The sequence below is a fragment of the Aquarana catesbeiana genome, linkage group LG01 (assembly GCF_042186555.1).
Source record: "Aquarana catesbeiana isolate 2022-GZ linkage group LG01, ASM4218655v1, whole genome shotgun sequence".
Lineage (NCBI taxonomy): Eukaryota > Metazoa > Chordata > Amphibia > Anura > Ranidae > Aquarana > Aquarana catesbeiana.
In genome coordinates, this window is record NC_133324.1 from 130307413 (window position 1) to 130324278 (window position 16866).

The 16866-nt window shown below is 41.0% G+C and overlaps 1 protein-coding gene and 1 non-coding gene across 3 annotated transcripts in view; both read left to right on the top strand.

Annotated features, from left to right (window-relative positions):
* AP3B1 (adaptor related protein complex 3 subunit beta 1) overlaps positions 1-16866 on the top strand; it is a 524279-nt gene that overhangs the window by 476453 nt on the left and 30960 nt on the right. The gene's annotated exons all lie outside the window — the stretch shown is intronic.
* LOC141125027 (small nucleolar RNA SNORA70) lies at positions 13205-13271 on the top strand. Its single transcript, XR_012241330.1, has one exon. It is a non-coding gene; the product is annotated as a small nucleolar RNA SNORA70 (small nucleolar RNA).

Here is a 16866-nt window from a genome sequence, read left to right on the forward strand (position 1 = left end):
ACCCTTCTGGGGAGGCTGTCCACAAGGTTTAGGAGTGTGTCTATGTGAATGTTGGGTGGCCTTCTGGGGAATTGACAACCACTACAGATATATTGAGGACTGTTGGGCTTTGAATGGATAAAATGTTGTAGAGAGATGTATACACTTGTAATTGTTCCAATATAACATGTCATTGCCATGATAGATATAGTGCAATATGCATTAATAATAATGATTAAAAACGTTCCACACTGGAGAAACAAAATAAAACAGTTGAAGGTTCAAACATCCCTATCACCCCATATGTATCAGTTCATAAAGCGCGTATAGTCTCAAAACTTTTAGACACTGATGAATTATGGTAGATATTAAAATTCTTATTAGTACAGTCTCAAAGTTCAACTGTGATTGGTCCCATCAGTGAGTGGAATAGGTAGCAGGATTAAAAGCCTGACCAGTTTTGCTTCCGACTATGTCACTTTAGGACTGTGAAGCAAGTAAACTCCATTCACTGAAATAAATAGGGGAAAAAATGTGTGCCAGAAGGAGAATGAAACCTGTCACGTGACCTGTTTGTGTTCTCTACAGCGATATGCGGAGAAAGCAACCACAGGACATTGCAGGTGCCAAACTGCACTCTGTATTTCATAAATAAAATTTACAATACCAGCACAGTGTGAAATATGGATCTTCTGTATAAATGGGCTCTATATTGACACCAAAGACTGGCATTATACATCTTCTGCTGGCGGTAAAGGCTAAATAAGAAAAATTGGCTGCATACCCACATCTGTCCAACAGGTTTATTGAAAGACTGCCACCAGGACTAAAACAACGGACCAAGGAGTGACGATGTTTCAGACATACATTGTGCTTCTTCAAAACCCAAATGAAGACTGATCTACCGAATCTCTAAGTAGAAGACACTACCACCCCACACAGGTGTAGGGTGGTGTAATCAGCTCTCCCCTTGATAAGCAAAACTAAAAACATTCTGAATGACAATACAAATACATGTGTGTAAAGCCGAAAGTAACCACATTTAAAAAACTGACATTATAGAAAATGTACATACAAAAGTGAATACAAATATATGTATCTAGGACACCAAAATACATGCGTGTCCTAAAGTGATAATAACAAATCGCAAAGAGGAGCATGTGATATATAGTTTCCACCAAACGTCAGCACGATACGAAAAAGTAATAGGCATGAATGTACTATGTGGGGACATGTGAAAACCGCCCTGACACATATCAGTGGCAGACCTGAATATAGTAAGTACAGGGCTAAATAACAATCTAATAAAACCATATTCTAAATAGTTCCCTGAATCTGCCTAATCACAACCCTTGACATACAGATACGTATATGTAGGTGAATAGCCAAAGGGCTCCCGGGGGACCCAAATGAACAGGAAGTTGGAGTGGGGACAGACCATATTATACATGCTACTTCTTAGTGATAAAAATGGCTTACATCCCACTCAAATTTTAAGCCGGAGGGAATGCGGGTCTGGAGCAAAAAAATTAGGGAAAATACCCCCACCTCTCTTGGGAGTGCGGATCTTTTCAATAACCTGAAATTTCATAGCAGAGATATCACCAGCATTTGATTCCCTGAAATGTCTCACTACATTGGTATTTTTATTTTTCTGAACGCTATACACATGTTCGTAAAAACGGTCCCTCAACCTTCTTGTGGTCCTACCCACATATTGTATGTGTCATGAGGTAAACCAAATATTTGGTGTTACAGATGTAAAAAGGTGAGATGTCAAAGTTGACATCCCCCCCCGAATATGGCTACAACACGGTTAAAGGCTAACAGTAAATCTAGAGGTTAGAAACCTAACATTTTGGCTCCATATAAAATTGAGGTTTGTGCGAACCTCTAAGGCTTTGTGTAAAAAATATGGACTTTGTAAGTTATGTTATTGATGTTCTTTTGTCATCTTGCTGTTTTTGCTTTCTGCTGGCTTAAGCCTTCCTTGCTGCTTTATCGCTGGTCTGCAAGTTAAGGTGAGTGCACAGCTTGTCATCTGTCTTCAGGCATTAGTGATAGAATTATAGTGTCTCTGTCATGATCCTTTTTATGTGCTGTATGCAGTAATTTTGTATATTGCAATAAAGGTAATGTTTTTGAATATGACAACATGATCGTAGTTGACTGTTATAGGAAATGCACCTGCTGAAATATCTCCTAATATTGCAATGATATGTATCTAAGATAGGATACAAAGTACTTTGGAAATGTATAGCATGCTGAGCCTTTTATGCTCTGCTCAGGCAAGGTTCATACACACAGATATTTTCTCAATCCTTGTTTAATCTACACTAAGGCCCCATTCATACCTGAGCGTAGCGTTTTCAGGCAGAAAGTTGTGCAAATTTACTGCGATTTTGTACAGGTCAAAGGGTCACAAATGTAAAAAGCAGAAAAACGCCCAAATCTGCCTCAAAAAAAAAAGTTCCAGAACTTGTTTGAGCTTTAGGCGTTTTTGAGCTTCTGGCTTCAGGTGTTTTGGTGTGGAGATGTGAACCATCTCCATAGAGAATAATTGATTTTTTTTCCCCTCCAGCGTTTTGTAGCTTGAGGCTTCAAGCTACAAAAATGCTCAGGTGTGAATGGGGCCTCAGGGGCATATTTATAAAACAATTAATGTGATTTTCACCAAACGTTCACAGGTGAATCCTTCAGAATCATTCAAGAAGATACAATAAATCAACAACCTACAATAAATGTTTGGTGAATGTCAAATTCACCGCTATATAAATATGACACTAAGGTTGTGGCAAAGCAGCTTGTAGTGTATTCCCAAGTATGTTAAGGATCTTAAAAAAATGTGTGTTTTTCAAAGTAAAGGACAACTTGCCCCAAAGCTATCAGTTATGCAAGGTTTTGGGCAGGTTGAATAGTAATGTATGTGTTTATTTGCACTAACAGTCGATCTGTAAGGGCAAGCTTCCAGGAGACACTCTTTCTTCATTGGTTCAATTGCAGTACGAAGTACTGGAGGTCTAGGAAAATGCAAAATCAAAATCTGCAGTTCAGGTAACATTCTGTGAAAGGAAAAGTTGTCATGAGACTACAGAGTGCAGGGATAAGGTATTCTCCACTCTGCTCATTATAGCCTTCCTGTTGTCACCATGAGCAGCAAAATTAAAGTTACAGTGGAATACATAAAATATGTTTTAAGGTAAACATATTGGTCTTTTGTATTTTTTAGTAAGTGTAAATTTGTTTTAAAAAAATTGCACATGTCATTGTAAAAACTCTTCAGTGCCATATCTTTACTGATTCCTGATGATCCCGCTAGTAAAATTGCTGGCACACCAATAGCCATGCAACCAGGGCACACTCCCTAATGTGAACAGACCCTTAGAGCCCAACACCAGGAAAATTGGAAAACATCCACACTTGCAGTGGAGCTTCCCACAGGCAGCAGACCAGACACAGGAATATCAAGCAGGAACACAGGAGCAGCAAATAACCATAGGATCAACGGACAGGTAGTAAGTAGACTTGTGTCAGCTGTGCCACCTTGCTGGTGTGTAGACAACACCATTGTCCCAGAAACTGCATGCTGATGGTAACCAATGCACAGAAACTCTAGACTGGCGCAAAGTCAGGCAATCTAAGTCAGCAACTGACAATTGGAACAGGAGCGTTAGCAGAAACAAGGTCCGGGGTTCAGTTCAGCGTCGATAATAGAGGAAGCAGGTCAGAAAAATAGATTGCATTTATTTAATTTAATTATCCAGACATAGACTGGGCGGAGGGAACCGCGCATTCATTTAAGGCTCGCCAGTTCCTTAATGTCTTGCAGGACAATTTTATGGGTCAGATGGTAGACGCAACAACTAGAAATAAAACATTACTGGATCTACTGATTACCAACAATACAGAAGACCTGATCACGGATGTGGAAATATGGTGCAATTTAGGTAACAGCGATCACAGGTCAATTAGTTTCAGTATAAATCACACAAATGGGAAACATAAAGGGAATACAAAGACACTTAATTTCAAAAGAGCCAACTTCCCTAAACTACAAACCTTGCTAAAAGGCATAAATTGTGATGAAATATTTGGAACAAAGAATACAGAGGAGAGAGAGGAGAGATGGGTTTGCTTTAAGAGCATATTAAATAAGGGCATTAGCCAATGTATCCCATTGGGTAATAAATTTAAAAGTGCGAACAAAAGTCCTGGATGGCTTAACTCCAATATAAAAATGCATATAAAAGCAAAGGAGAAGGCCTTCAAAAAATACAAGGTTGAGGGATCATCCTCAGCATTCAGACTTTATAAAGAATGCAACAAGAAATGTAAGGGTGCAATTAGGATGGCTAAGAGAGAACATGAAAGACACACAGCGGAGGAGAGCAAAAAAAATCCCAAGAAATTCTTTAACCACTTGCCGACCACCTCATGCAGATATACTGCGGCAGAATGGCGCGGGCATGTAAAGTAACGTATGGGTACGTCACTTGCCTCCCGCGGGCGGGGGGTCCGATCGGACCCCCGGTGCCCGAGGCGGTCGGCTTCTGTACCTGAGCGATCCGTGCTGAAGGGGAAGGCCATCCGTTCATGGCCACCCCCTCGCGATCGCTCCCAGCCAATGGCAATCTTCCTCTGCTGCTGTATAGTAAACAGCGGCAGAGGAAGTGATGTCTTGGCTCTGTGTTTTCCGGCGCCGAGGAGAGAAGACATCGATGTGAGTGCACAACACACATCACATACAGTAAAACACACCAGGCACACAAGCAGTTTTTTTTTTTTTCTGATTACTGCATTGGTGTCAGTTTGTGACAGTGTGGTAGGACAGTTAGTGTTAGCCCCCTTTAGGTCTAGGGTACCCCCCTAACCCCCCCTAATAAAGTTTTAACCCCTTGATCATCCCCCGTCACCAGTGTCACTAAGCAATCGTTTTTCTGATCGCTGTATTAGTGTCACTGGTGACGCTAGTTAGGGAGGTAAATATATAGGTTTGCCGTCAACGTTTTATAGCGTCAGGGACCCCCATATACTACCTAATAAAGGTTTTAACCCCTTGATTGCCCCCTAGTTAACCCTTTCACCAGTGATCACCGTATAAGTGTTACGGGTGACGCTGGTTAGTTAGTTTATTTTTTATAGTGTCAGGGCACCCGCCGTTTATTACCTAATAAAGGTTTAGCCCCCTGATCGCCCGACGGTGATATAAGTTAGGTTTTAGGGTCAGATAGGGTCTGCATCGCCCCAGGCAGCGTCAGGTTAGCACCAGTACTGCTAACACCCACGCATGCACCATACACCTCCCTTAGTGGTATAGTATCTGAACGGATCAATATCTGATCCGATCAGATCTATACTAGCGTCCCCAGCAGTTTAGGTTTCCCAAAAATGCAGTGTTAGCGGGATCAGCCCAGATACCCTCCGCCCGGCCCCGCCCACCCAAGTGCAGTATCGATCGATCACTGTCACTTAAAAAACACTAAACACACATAACTGCAGCGTTCGCAGAGTCAGGCCTGATCCCTGCGATCGCTAACAGTTTTTTTGGTAGTGTTTTGGTGAACTGGCAAGCACCAGCCCCAGGCAGCGTCAGGTTAGTGCCTGTAGCGCTAACACCCACGCACGCACCGTACACCTCCCTTAGTGGTATAGTATCTGAACGGATCAATATTTGATCTGATCAGATCAGCAGTTTAGGGTTCCCAAAAACGCAGTGTTGGCGGGATCAGCCCAGATACCTGCTAGCACCTGCGTTTTGCCCCTCCGATCACTGTCACTTACTAAACGCATAACTGCAGCGTTCGCAGAGTCAGGCCTGATCCCTGCGATCACTAACAGTTTTTTTGGTAGCGTTTTGGTGAACTGGCAAGCACCAGCGGCCTAGTACACCCCGGTCATAGTCAAACCAGCACTGCAGTAACACTTGGTGACGTGGCGAGTCCCATAAGTGCAGTTCAAGCTGGTGAGGTAGCAAGCACAAGTAGTGTCCCGCTGCCACCAAGAAGAAGACAAACAGGCCTATCGTGCCCATAATGCCCTTCCTGCTGCATTCGCCAATCCTAATTGGGAACCCATCACTTCTGCAGCACCCGTACTTCCCCCATTCACATCCCCAACCAAATGCAGTCGGCTGCATGAGAGACATTTTCTTTGTCCTCCCGAGTACCCCTACCCAACGAACCCCGCCAAAAAAGATGTTGTGTCTGCAGCAAGCGCGGATATAGGCGTGACACCCGCTATTATTATACCTCCTGTCCTGACAATCCTGGTCTTTGCATTGGTGAATGTTTTGAACGCTACCATACACTAGTTGAGTATTAGCGTAGGGTACAGCATTGCACAGACTAGGCACACTTTCACAGGGTCTCCCAAGATGCCATCGCATTTTGAGAGACCCGAACCTGGAACCGGTTACAGTTATAAAAGTTACAGTTACAAAAAAAGTGTAAAAAAAAAAAAAACAAAAAAAAAATATATAAAATTAAAAAAAAACAATTGTTGTTTTATTGTTCTCTCTCTCTCTCTATTCTCTCTCTAGTGTTCTGCTCTTTTTTACTGTATTCTATTCTGCAATGTTTTATTGTTATTATGTTTTATCATGTTTGCTTTTCAGGTATGCAATTTTTTGTACTATACTGTTTACTGTGTTTTATTGTTAACCATTTTTTTGTCTTCAGGTACGCCATTCAGCTGCAGCGCGGATTTATTTATCTTGACAGCAACAGTGTTTGCTCCCACAATATATAAAGCCGTGACTCTAGTGGAGGTGGTATATGCCGAAGCATGGAGGCAGAAGGGGCGGAGGAGCGATTTGCTCCTAACTTTTGGGGCAGATGCCCCCATGCTTTGGCATATATAAATGGTGCATGTATGCCCATCGTTAGAAGTGGGTGGATGAAGGGAGGTATTCTAATGGTGGGCATACCCACCGATCAATCTCTTTTTTTCGTTCAACCCACAGGCTGCATGAAAAAAAAAATTACAATGTATGCCCAACAAGGACCAGCAATGTACTGGTATGTTGCTGGACTTTGAGTGGTTATACCAGAATGATGCCTGCAGGTTTAGGTATCATCTTGGTATCATTCTTTTCAGCCAGCGGTCAGCTTTCATGTAAAAGCAATCCTAGCGGCTAATTAGCCTCTATACTGCTTTTACAAGCAGTGGGAGGGAATGCCCCCCCCCCCCCACCGTCTTCTATGTTTTTCTCTGGCTCTCCTGTCCCAACAGGGAACCTGAGAATGCAGCCGGTGATTCAGGCAGCTGACCATAGAGCTGATCAGAGACCAGAATGGTTCCAGTCATCTCTGAAGCTACAAGAATTTCATGACTTAGATTTCGTCGGATGTAAACAGCGCCATTGGGAAATTGGGAAAGCATTTTATCACACTGATCTTGGTGTGGTCAGATGCTTTGAGGGCAGAGGAGAGATCTAGGGTCTAATAGACCCCAATTTTTTCAAAAAAAGAGTACCTGTTACTAACTATTGCTATCATAGGGGATATTTACATTCCCTGAGATAACAATAAAAATGATTTAAAAAAAAATGAAAGGAACAGTTTAAAAATAAGATAAAAAAGCAACAAAATAATAAAGAAAAAAAAAAAAAGCACCCCTGTCCCCCCCTGCTCTCGCGCAAAGGCGAACACAACCATCGTTCTGGCGTCAAATGTAAACAGCAATTGCACCATGCATGTGAGGTATCACCGCGAAGGTCAGATTGAGGGCAGTCATTTTAGCAGTAGACCTCCTCTGTAAATCTAAAGTGGTAACCTGTAAAGGCTTTTAAAAATGTATATAGTTTTTCGCCACTGCACGTTTGTGCACAATTTTAAAGCATGTCATGTTTGGTATCCATGTACTCGGCCTAAGATCATCTTTTATTTCATCAAACATTTGGGCAATATAGTGTGTTTTAGTGCATTCAAATTTTAAAAAGTGTGTTTTTTCCCCAAAAAATGCGTTTGAAAAATTGCTGCGCAAATACTGTGTGAAAAAAAAAAAAATAAAACACCCACCATTTTAATCTGTAGGGCATTTGCTTTAAAAAAATATATAATGTTTGGGGGTTCAAAGTAATTTTTTTGCAAAAAAAAAAAAATAATTTTTTCATGTAAACAAAAAGTGTCAGAAAGGGCTTTGTCTTCAAGTGGTTAGAAGAGTGGGTGATGTGTGACATAAGCTTCTAAATGTTGTGCATAAAATGCCAGGACAGTTCAATCCCCCCCCCCAAAATGACCCCATTTTGGAAAGTAGACACCCCAAGCTATTTGCTGAGAGGCATGTCGAGTCCATGGAATATTTTATATTGTGACACAAGTTGCGGGAAAAAGACACATTTTTTTTTTTTTTGCACAAAGTTGTCACTAAATGATATATTGCTGAAACTTGCCATGGGAATATGTGGAATTACACCCCAAAATACATTCAGTTGCTTCTCCTGAGTACGGGGATACCACATGTGTGAGACTTTTTGGGAGCCTAGCCGCGTACGGGACCCCGAAAACCAAGCACCGCCTTCAGGCTTTCTAGGGGCGTAAATTTTTGATTTCACTCTTCACTGCCTATCGCAGTTTCGGAGGCCCTGGAATGCCTAGGTGGCACAAACCCCCCCCCCCCCCCAAATGACCCTATTTTGGAAAGTAGACACCCCAAGCTATTTGCTGAGAGATATAGTATTTTGCAGACCTCACTTTTTGTCACAAAGTTTTGAAAATTAAAAAAAGAAAAAAAAAATGTTTTTTCTTGTCTTTCTTCATTTTCAAAAACAAATGAGAGCTGCAAAATACTCACCATGCCTCTCAGCAAATAGCTTGGGGTGTCTGCTTTCCAAAATGGGGTCATTTGGGGGGGTTGTGCTACCTTGGCATTGTATGGCCTTCAAAACTGTCATAGGTAGTGAGGAGTGAAATAAAAAATTTACGCCCTTAGAAATCCCGAAGGCGGTGATTGATTTTCTGGGCCTCGTATGCGGCTAGGCTCCCAAAAAGTCCTACATGTGGTATCCCCATACTCAGGAGAAGCAGCTAAATGTATTTTGGGGTGCAATTCCACATATGCCCATGGCCTGTGTGAGCAATATATCATTTAGTGACAACTTTGTGCAAAAAAAAAAAAAAAAAAATTTGTCACTTTCCCGCAACTTGTGTCAAATATAAAATATTCCATGGACTCAACATGCCTCTCAGCAAATAGCTTGGAGTGTCTACTTTCCAAAATGGGGTCATTTGGGGGGGGGTTGTGCCATCTGGGCATTTTATGGCGTTCAAAACTGTGATAGGTAGTAAGGAGTGAAATAAAAATTTACGCCTTTAGAAATCCTGAAGGCGGTGATTGGTTTTCGGGGCCCCGTACGCAGCTAGGCTCCCAAAAAGTCCCACACATGTGGTATCCCCATACTCAGGAGAAGCAGCTAAATGTATTTTTTTTCAAAATTTTTGGTCTTTTTCCGTTTATAGCGCAAACAAATAAAAACCGCAGAGGTGATCAAATACCATCAAAAGAAAGCTCTATTGGTGGGAAGAAAAGGACACAAATTTTGTTTGGGTACAGCATTGCACGACCGCGCAATTAGCAGTTAAAGCGACGCAGTGCCAAATTGTAAAAAGTGCTCTGGTCAGGAAGGGGGTAAATCCTTCCGGGGCTAAAGTGGTTATGTATGTAAACAATAAAAAAGGGAGGACAGACCATATTGACCCCATAAAGAATGAAGAAGGACATCTGGTTACAAAGGATTGGGAGATGGCGAAGGTATTGAATTTATTCTTCTCCTCAGTCTTCACGAGTTAATCGGGGGGCTTCAGTAACCAAAACTGCAGTGTTTATCTTCATGACACAACACAGGAAACACCTCCATGGTTAACAGAGGACAGAATTAAAATTGGACTTGAGTAACTTAACATTAATAAATCACCGGGACCAGATGGCTTGCATCCGAGGGTACTTAGGGAACTCAGTCAAGTGATTGCCAGACCGTTTTTTTTACAGACAGTCTACTGACTGGAATGGTACCAGCTGATTGGAAAAAAGCCAATGTAGCACCAATATTTAAAAAGGGCCCAAAATACATCCCTGGGAATTACAGACCAGTTAGCCTAACATCAATAGTATGTAAACTCTTGGAGGGGATGATAAGGGGCTATATACAAGATTTTAGTAATAAGAACGGTATCATTAGCAGTAATCAGCATGGATTCATGAGGAATTGTTCTTGCCAAACCAATCTACTAACCTTTTATGAGGAGGTGAGTTGCCATCTAGATAAAGGAAGGCCCGTAGACGTGGTGTGTCTGGATTTTGCAAAAGCATTTGACACAGTTCCCCATAAACGTTTACTGTACAAAATAAGGTCCGTTGGCATGGACCATAGAGTGAATACATGGATTGAAAACTGGCTACAAGGGCGAGTTCAGAGGGTGGTGATAAATGGGGAGTACTCGGAATGGTCAGGGGTGGGTAGTAGGGTTCCCCAGGGTTCTGTGCTGGGACCAATCCTATTTAATTTGTTCATAAACGACCTGGAGGATGGGATAAACAGTTCAATCTCTGTATTTGCAGACAATACTAAGCTAAGCAGGGCAATAACTTCTCCGCAGGATGTGGAAACCTTGCAACAAGATCTGAACAAATTAATGGGGTGGGCAACTACATGGCAAATGAGGTTGAATGTAGAAAAATGTAAAATAATGCATTTGGGTGGCAAAAATATGAATGCAATCTATACACTGGAGGAAGAACCTCTGGGGTAAATATAGGATGGAAAAGGACCTGGGGGTCCTAGTAGATGATAGGCTCAGCAATGGCATGCAATGCCAAGCTGCTGCTAACAAAGCAAACAGAATATTGGCGTGCATTAAAAAGGGGATCAACTCCAGAGATAAAGCAATAATTCTCCCACTCTACAAGACTGGTCCGGCCGCACCTAGAGTATGCTGTCCAGTTCTGGGCACCAGTCCTCAGGAAGGATGTACTGGAAATGGAGCGAGTACAAAGAAAGGCAACAAAGCTAATAAAGGGTCTGGAGGATCTTAGTTATGAGGAAAGGTTGCGAGCACTGAACTTATTCATTCTGGAGAAGAGACGCAAAAAGGGGATATGATTTCAGTATACAAATACTGCACTGATGACCCTACAATAGAAATAAAACTTTTTTGCAGAAGAGAGTTTAACAAGACTCGTGGCCACTCATTAAAATTAGAAGAAAAGAGGTTTAACCTTAAACTACATAGAGGGTTTTTTACTGTAAGAGCGGCAAGGATGTGGAATTCCCTTCCACAGGCGGTGGTCTCAGCAGGGAGCATCAATAGCTTCAAGAAACTATTAGATAAGCACCTGAATGACCGCAACATACAGGGATATGTAAGGTAATACTGACACATAATCACACACATAGGTTGGACTTGATGGACGTGTGTCTTTTTTCAACCTCACCTACTATGTAATACTATGTAACTATGTAATTATTGTCCAGGTGCAAGCCGAGGTCCATCGCGGCAGATATCAGAAACCGGTCAAGTCAGGTTGGTAACCGGTAGTCAGACATGAAGTCACAGATCAGTTTCATAGGTAACGTAGACAAGGCAACACTGGCTATGTGCAGCTGACCAATTTAAATAGCTTGATGGTGGCATGATCAGCAAAGTGGCACACATGCTCACACATGCACAGCTAGTGCCACCCTCTGGTGTGAGGCCATCCTGCCCATGGATATTCACATGGATGTGCCACCCTGCATACTGCCTGATGTTGCCCTCTAACTACTTTCTGTGATATTGTTAGTACAAATAAAAAAAAAAATCATGGAAATAACTCAAACTGTGTTGATATTTCAGAAAACACTGCCAGAGAACAGATGTTAATGCCCTTAACCACTAAAATAGCTGATACACAGAGCAGGACCTACATATGGGCAGCTACCTAATGGTAATGGATTGGGCAGAACAGGCCTCTAGGGCATACCAGGTACATCCTAGGTCCTTAACTGGTTAAAGTTTCCTCCCTGTGCTCCATCATTTTATCTTAATTTGAAGAGACCCTTAACCAAATTAAGAAATCTTTGTTTGAATAGTGAAAGTCTGCTTTCCTATTTTAATAAAATCTGTAACTAGGTCTAAACATGTTGTTTATCATCTGGTACTTGTAGGGCAACATAATTAGAAGAGAACCACCAAAGTACAGTTGGTGTTTAATTGTTTTATAGCTATTATCAAGAAGGTTTTGTAGTAATTGCTTAGAGGAGCCATGACTCTGTAGATTAAGAACAGACAGGCATATGCACTTTTTTCTGCTTGTAGCACAATGTTAGACTTTGGGAATTCTGTGTATAAATAATATCCCGCCACAAATGCCTACAAGACCATTAATTTAATACCATAAAATCTATATAGTTGCAGCAGGAATTTAAAGCAAGTTGTGCTTCCATGTGTGTCAGAGCACCCCAGATATGCTGAAACCTGAGGGGGGCCTGATAATACAAATGCCAACTTGCAAGAAAGTTAATGGTTAGTTTCTGTCTGGAAAAAAAATATCTATTGAGTCTTTCTATTCATGTTGCTGTAACCACTGTTTATATGCTTTGTCACTGTGGGTCCACTCTTGCTGTATCTGCAGGTGCACACAGAGTGAGAATGGTGAACTAGAAACCTATTACTTCAAATCGCTGTTACAGAATTTGTGCGCACACATTGCAACTTGTTTTCTAATTTATAACAAACCCTGGTTAGTGGAAATCTTGTAATGGACTCAAGCAAAGAGCAGGAAAGCCACATCACATTTGCATGAAAAATCATTCACTGAGAGGACAGGATTAATTTGCACTTTAATTTCACAGAAAAAACAATATTTTTTTTATTTTTTTTGCAGCTTATAAGAACCAGGGCTTTTGTACACAGGCATTAGATTCAGAAAGAAATCAAGTGTAGTATGCTTTCAGGTGCTTGCAATTTGCTTCATCTTGCCACTGCTTTGCACAAGGAGTTGCTTTGAGTTGCTTCAAGTCTACCTGAAAATAAACTGGATTAGACAGTAGCACATATAATATACTCTGTAAATTAGAAGCAGATTGTGCATGTCAGGTTGTAATGTGTGGACAGTTTAAGATAGGACATGTATGTGTGGTTAATTAATAAAAATGAAATTCCTGCCTGCCTGGAGTTCTATTTTAAACATTAAAATCTAGGTAAAGTGAAAGATTTGTAGAACCGACTGACTTTTGCTCTAATCCGAAGCTGCATACAGTATGATCCTTGGCTGTGTATGTACTTTGCTGCCCATGCACAGGGCTTTAAGGGGCCTTGACCTCTGTGCCAACTTCCTCAGATTCTACCATGTTAAAAAAAAAAAAATTGTAGAAAGGTGACAGCTAGTGGCCTGATGACCATGTTTATATCACCCTGGGTAAAGTTTTTGAAAACTTTGTTGTGCAGAAGTAAAACACACGTTTATCCTGCACTCTTTGACCATGGTTTACCTTTCTATTTTGGAAGGACATCGCTTGAAATTTAGAGCCAAGGTGTTCACTTTGTTTTATTAAGATTTATGAATCTATCCCTTAAATCCCCTGCAAGCAAGAATCTAATTCTTTAACTAGTTGGACATTTTACTATTCTCTGCCCCTTAACCACCTCAAGCAATCATATTTGATGCCCTTTAATTAGACCGGCATTTTTTTTCCTCGGGGTTCTTTTCCACCTCAGCAATCGAGACAATACATTTGCTTACCATGCGGCTCTCCTAAGTGTTCTTTTGCATGTAAATTAATCCTAATTCAGTTTACACTGTCATGCTGAGTGGTACAAATTGCCTATAACAATAAAACAGCACGAGTTAAAATGGGTGGGGGCTGGGCAGACAGGTTGAGTGTGTGCTTGTTCCAATAGGATGTTACTTTTCTTTATGCCAATACATTAGCTGACATTAATGAATCTCCTCTTCTGAACAGCATGGTATAGTTGATTTTTTTTAATTTTACTTCAATGGAGCAGTACCTTGTTTTTCATTGAGGAAGTTAGACACAGCATTAATGACTGGCGTGTTAAGGTTAAATATGAAGCCATGCTTCCACTTGTATGAGTGCTATCCATCTTTCCATTTGCAGGGGCTTGACAAAAAAGTCCTTGCTTTGTACGAAATTTCCTTTAATTATGGGCTTCAGGAAACAGGCTTTTAACATAAACATAGTTGCATTCATTTATTGAACATTTTCTCTTCAATATAGCTTAATGGAGTAGGTTTAAATCCTAAATGAGTACACATCTCCCAGCACTGTTAGGTCAGCCTGTGCTCTCTGCTTAAAAGCTAGTATATACTGTCTGCATTTTCTTTTCTTCAGCCCTCTGTTCCTCTGCTGCTGAGACTGCTGTCTTAATAGTCTGGTTAAACAGGCAAAAATAGCATGTTATGTTGCTCAATATCATTGAATTGCTGTGCAGAATGCTAGTTGCTAACGTTAGTACCCCTTTGCTGCTGAATACATCTGAAATACATGCCTAAAAGTAAAACTTATCTTGGAGATGTGTGGGTTCTGCCATTGCTGGCTACCCCCTGAACATGGTGCCTGGCTGTTATGATGGGGCTGGCTGCAATACCTTTAATTACTGACCCTCCAACAACTATGTGTGTAAGGGAAGTAAGAGTGACATCAGACATCCTTAAAAAGTAGTGAATATGGTAGACTATCTATGGTAGACTAATCCTGACCGTTCACTAAACGAAAAATTTGCCGAACCCATTTTAGAAAAACTGACATCCGGCTGTGAAAGCAAACGATAGAGCCGTCATTTAATGACCAATGAATCGTTCAGTGAACATAAATGAATCAATTTTTTGTTTGTTTTTTTACATATACCTAGTTCAAACAGGTCGGACGGGAAACAATTTAACTTTTCAATTTATAATTCGTTTGGCAGAAAATTTCCAAACTTGTTCTTCCTTTTTTTTTTTTTTTTTTTTTTTTTTTTTTTTTGGCTCAAAAACGTCCCAACGATCATCGATTTTGTGCCCATTAACTGGCCGAAAAAAGGACGAACTGGCCAAAGTGACAGAATTTCGGACAATTTTTCATATAGTGTATGGCTAGCATTAGCGGCAGCTGTCCCAACAGTAAGCCAGCTCTGTCATAGAAACACACAAGAGAAAAAAAGTGAAGTGCCATCCTAGTGCAGTGAGTTAAAAAAAAAGTTTTAAAGAGGAAGTAAAACCCTGGTGGATTTTTCTTTTTTTCTTTTTTCCTGCAAACTAAAGGTAGCACTTTGTGACACTTACCTGAAAACGAAGCCCACGTCATCCCCGCTGCAGGCCGCATCCATCTTCGCCTGTCTTCCTTCCGGGGCCGCGGACTCCGGCTCTGTGACTGGCTGGAGCCACGTGATGTACGTGCCGTGCAGGAGCCGCTGGTCACAGCACACGCTCCTGAAGAAAAGGCACGGGCGGCCGTTCCTTCAGAACGCATGCACCAATGATATCGGCGCAGTATACAGTGTACATTTAGGAGATATTTACAGTACCTATAGGCAAGTCTTATTCTAGGCTTACCTACAGTATAGGTACAACTTACAAAGGGAGGTTTACAACCTTTTTTAATACAGCAGTGGTAATAAAAACTTACTACTGAAAATGAAGAAAAGGCATGTCTTTTCTTCATTTTTTGTAAGTTTTTATTACCGTTGCTGCATTAAAACTTTAACTCACTGCACTTAGATGGCGCTTCCTTTTTTTTTCTCTTGAATGGCCCACCTCCATGCTGACAACAGCGGAGTCTCACTGTAGAGGAAACCTTTGCTGTTTTTCAAGTGCATGTTTGGGAGAAAAAAAATCCAACACCTCTCTGTCCTCATGTTCTGTCTCTTTAAAAACACTTCAAGTATAAACAGATTATCATTTGATTTTTCATAAATTCAGTGTGAAACCTATTTCTTGTAGTGCCAACAACTCTACCTCTGCTGCAGTGTTACAAGTCCTGCCTGATTTCTTGCTGGACTGAAGACCACCTCCTCTCATCTCATAACATATGTAGGAGGTGTCCTGTAGTAAGACAAAAGGAATATCAGACATCGGTGACAAGACTGCTCTAGATTCAGCTAACTACAGGAAGTTAGGAGCTCACTGAACTTCTTGCAGATCAACGGTGTTCTTCCGTGCTTTTAGCTTTTTTTTTTTTTTTTTTTGAGACACAACATGGAGAAATGAGCATGTGTCCAAGAGGAGTTCCAGATGTTTTCTTTTCCCCCGAAAGTTACAGAATATTCCCGGGTGCTCAGACCATTTTTTTTGTGTGTGGAGGTCCTCTTTCTGTAATTGCAGAACAGCCAACAGCTTGTAGATAAATATATCCCACACATGCAACCTTGCAATTGTAAGCCCTCATGCACACAGGCTGTTAAAATAACGTTATGAAAACGCCAGTATCTTTTGCAGTGATTTTTTTTTAACTTTTTTCAGCTTTTTTCAGCGTTTTTGCAATAGCGTTTTTGAGCGTTTTCCCACGTTAGCGTTTTTTAGCGTTTTTTTTTTTCAAATTTTTTTTTTTTTTTTTTTTCAATGGATCAAAAACGTTGAAAAACGTTGGTGAATGACGTTTTTGAGTGTTTTTCAGCGTTAGAGCCTTTTTACAGCTGAAAAACGTCTCTCAGAACCCACTGGTCCTGGGTTTTTTTTACAGCTTAAAAACGCCTATGCCACTTGCAGCTCAAAAACGCCTAGGTGGGCATGAAGCCATAGACTAACATAGACAGGCCTTTTTATGCTGCAAAAAAAGCTAAAAAAAGCAGCTGTAAAAAATGTCCGTGTGCATGAGGACTAAATGTTCTCAGGTCTGTTAGGATTTAATTGCCAACAGGGTAATCTCAGTGTTGGTACATGAGACAAATAAGTAGAACCATATATTGCATT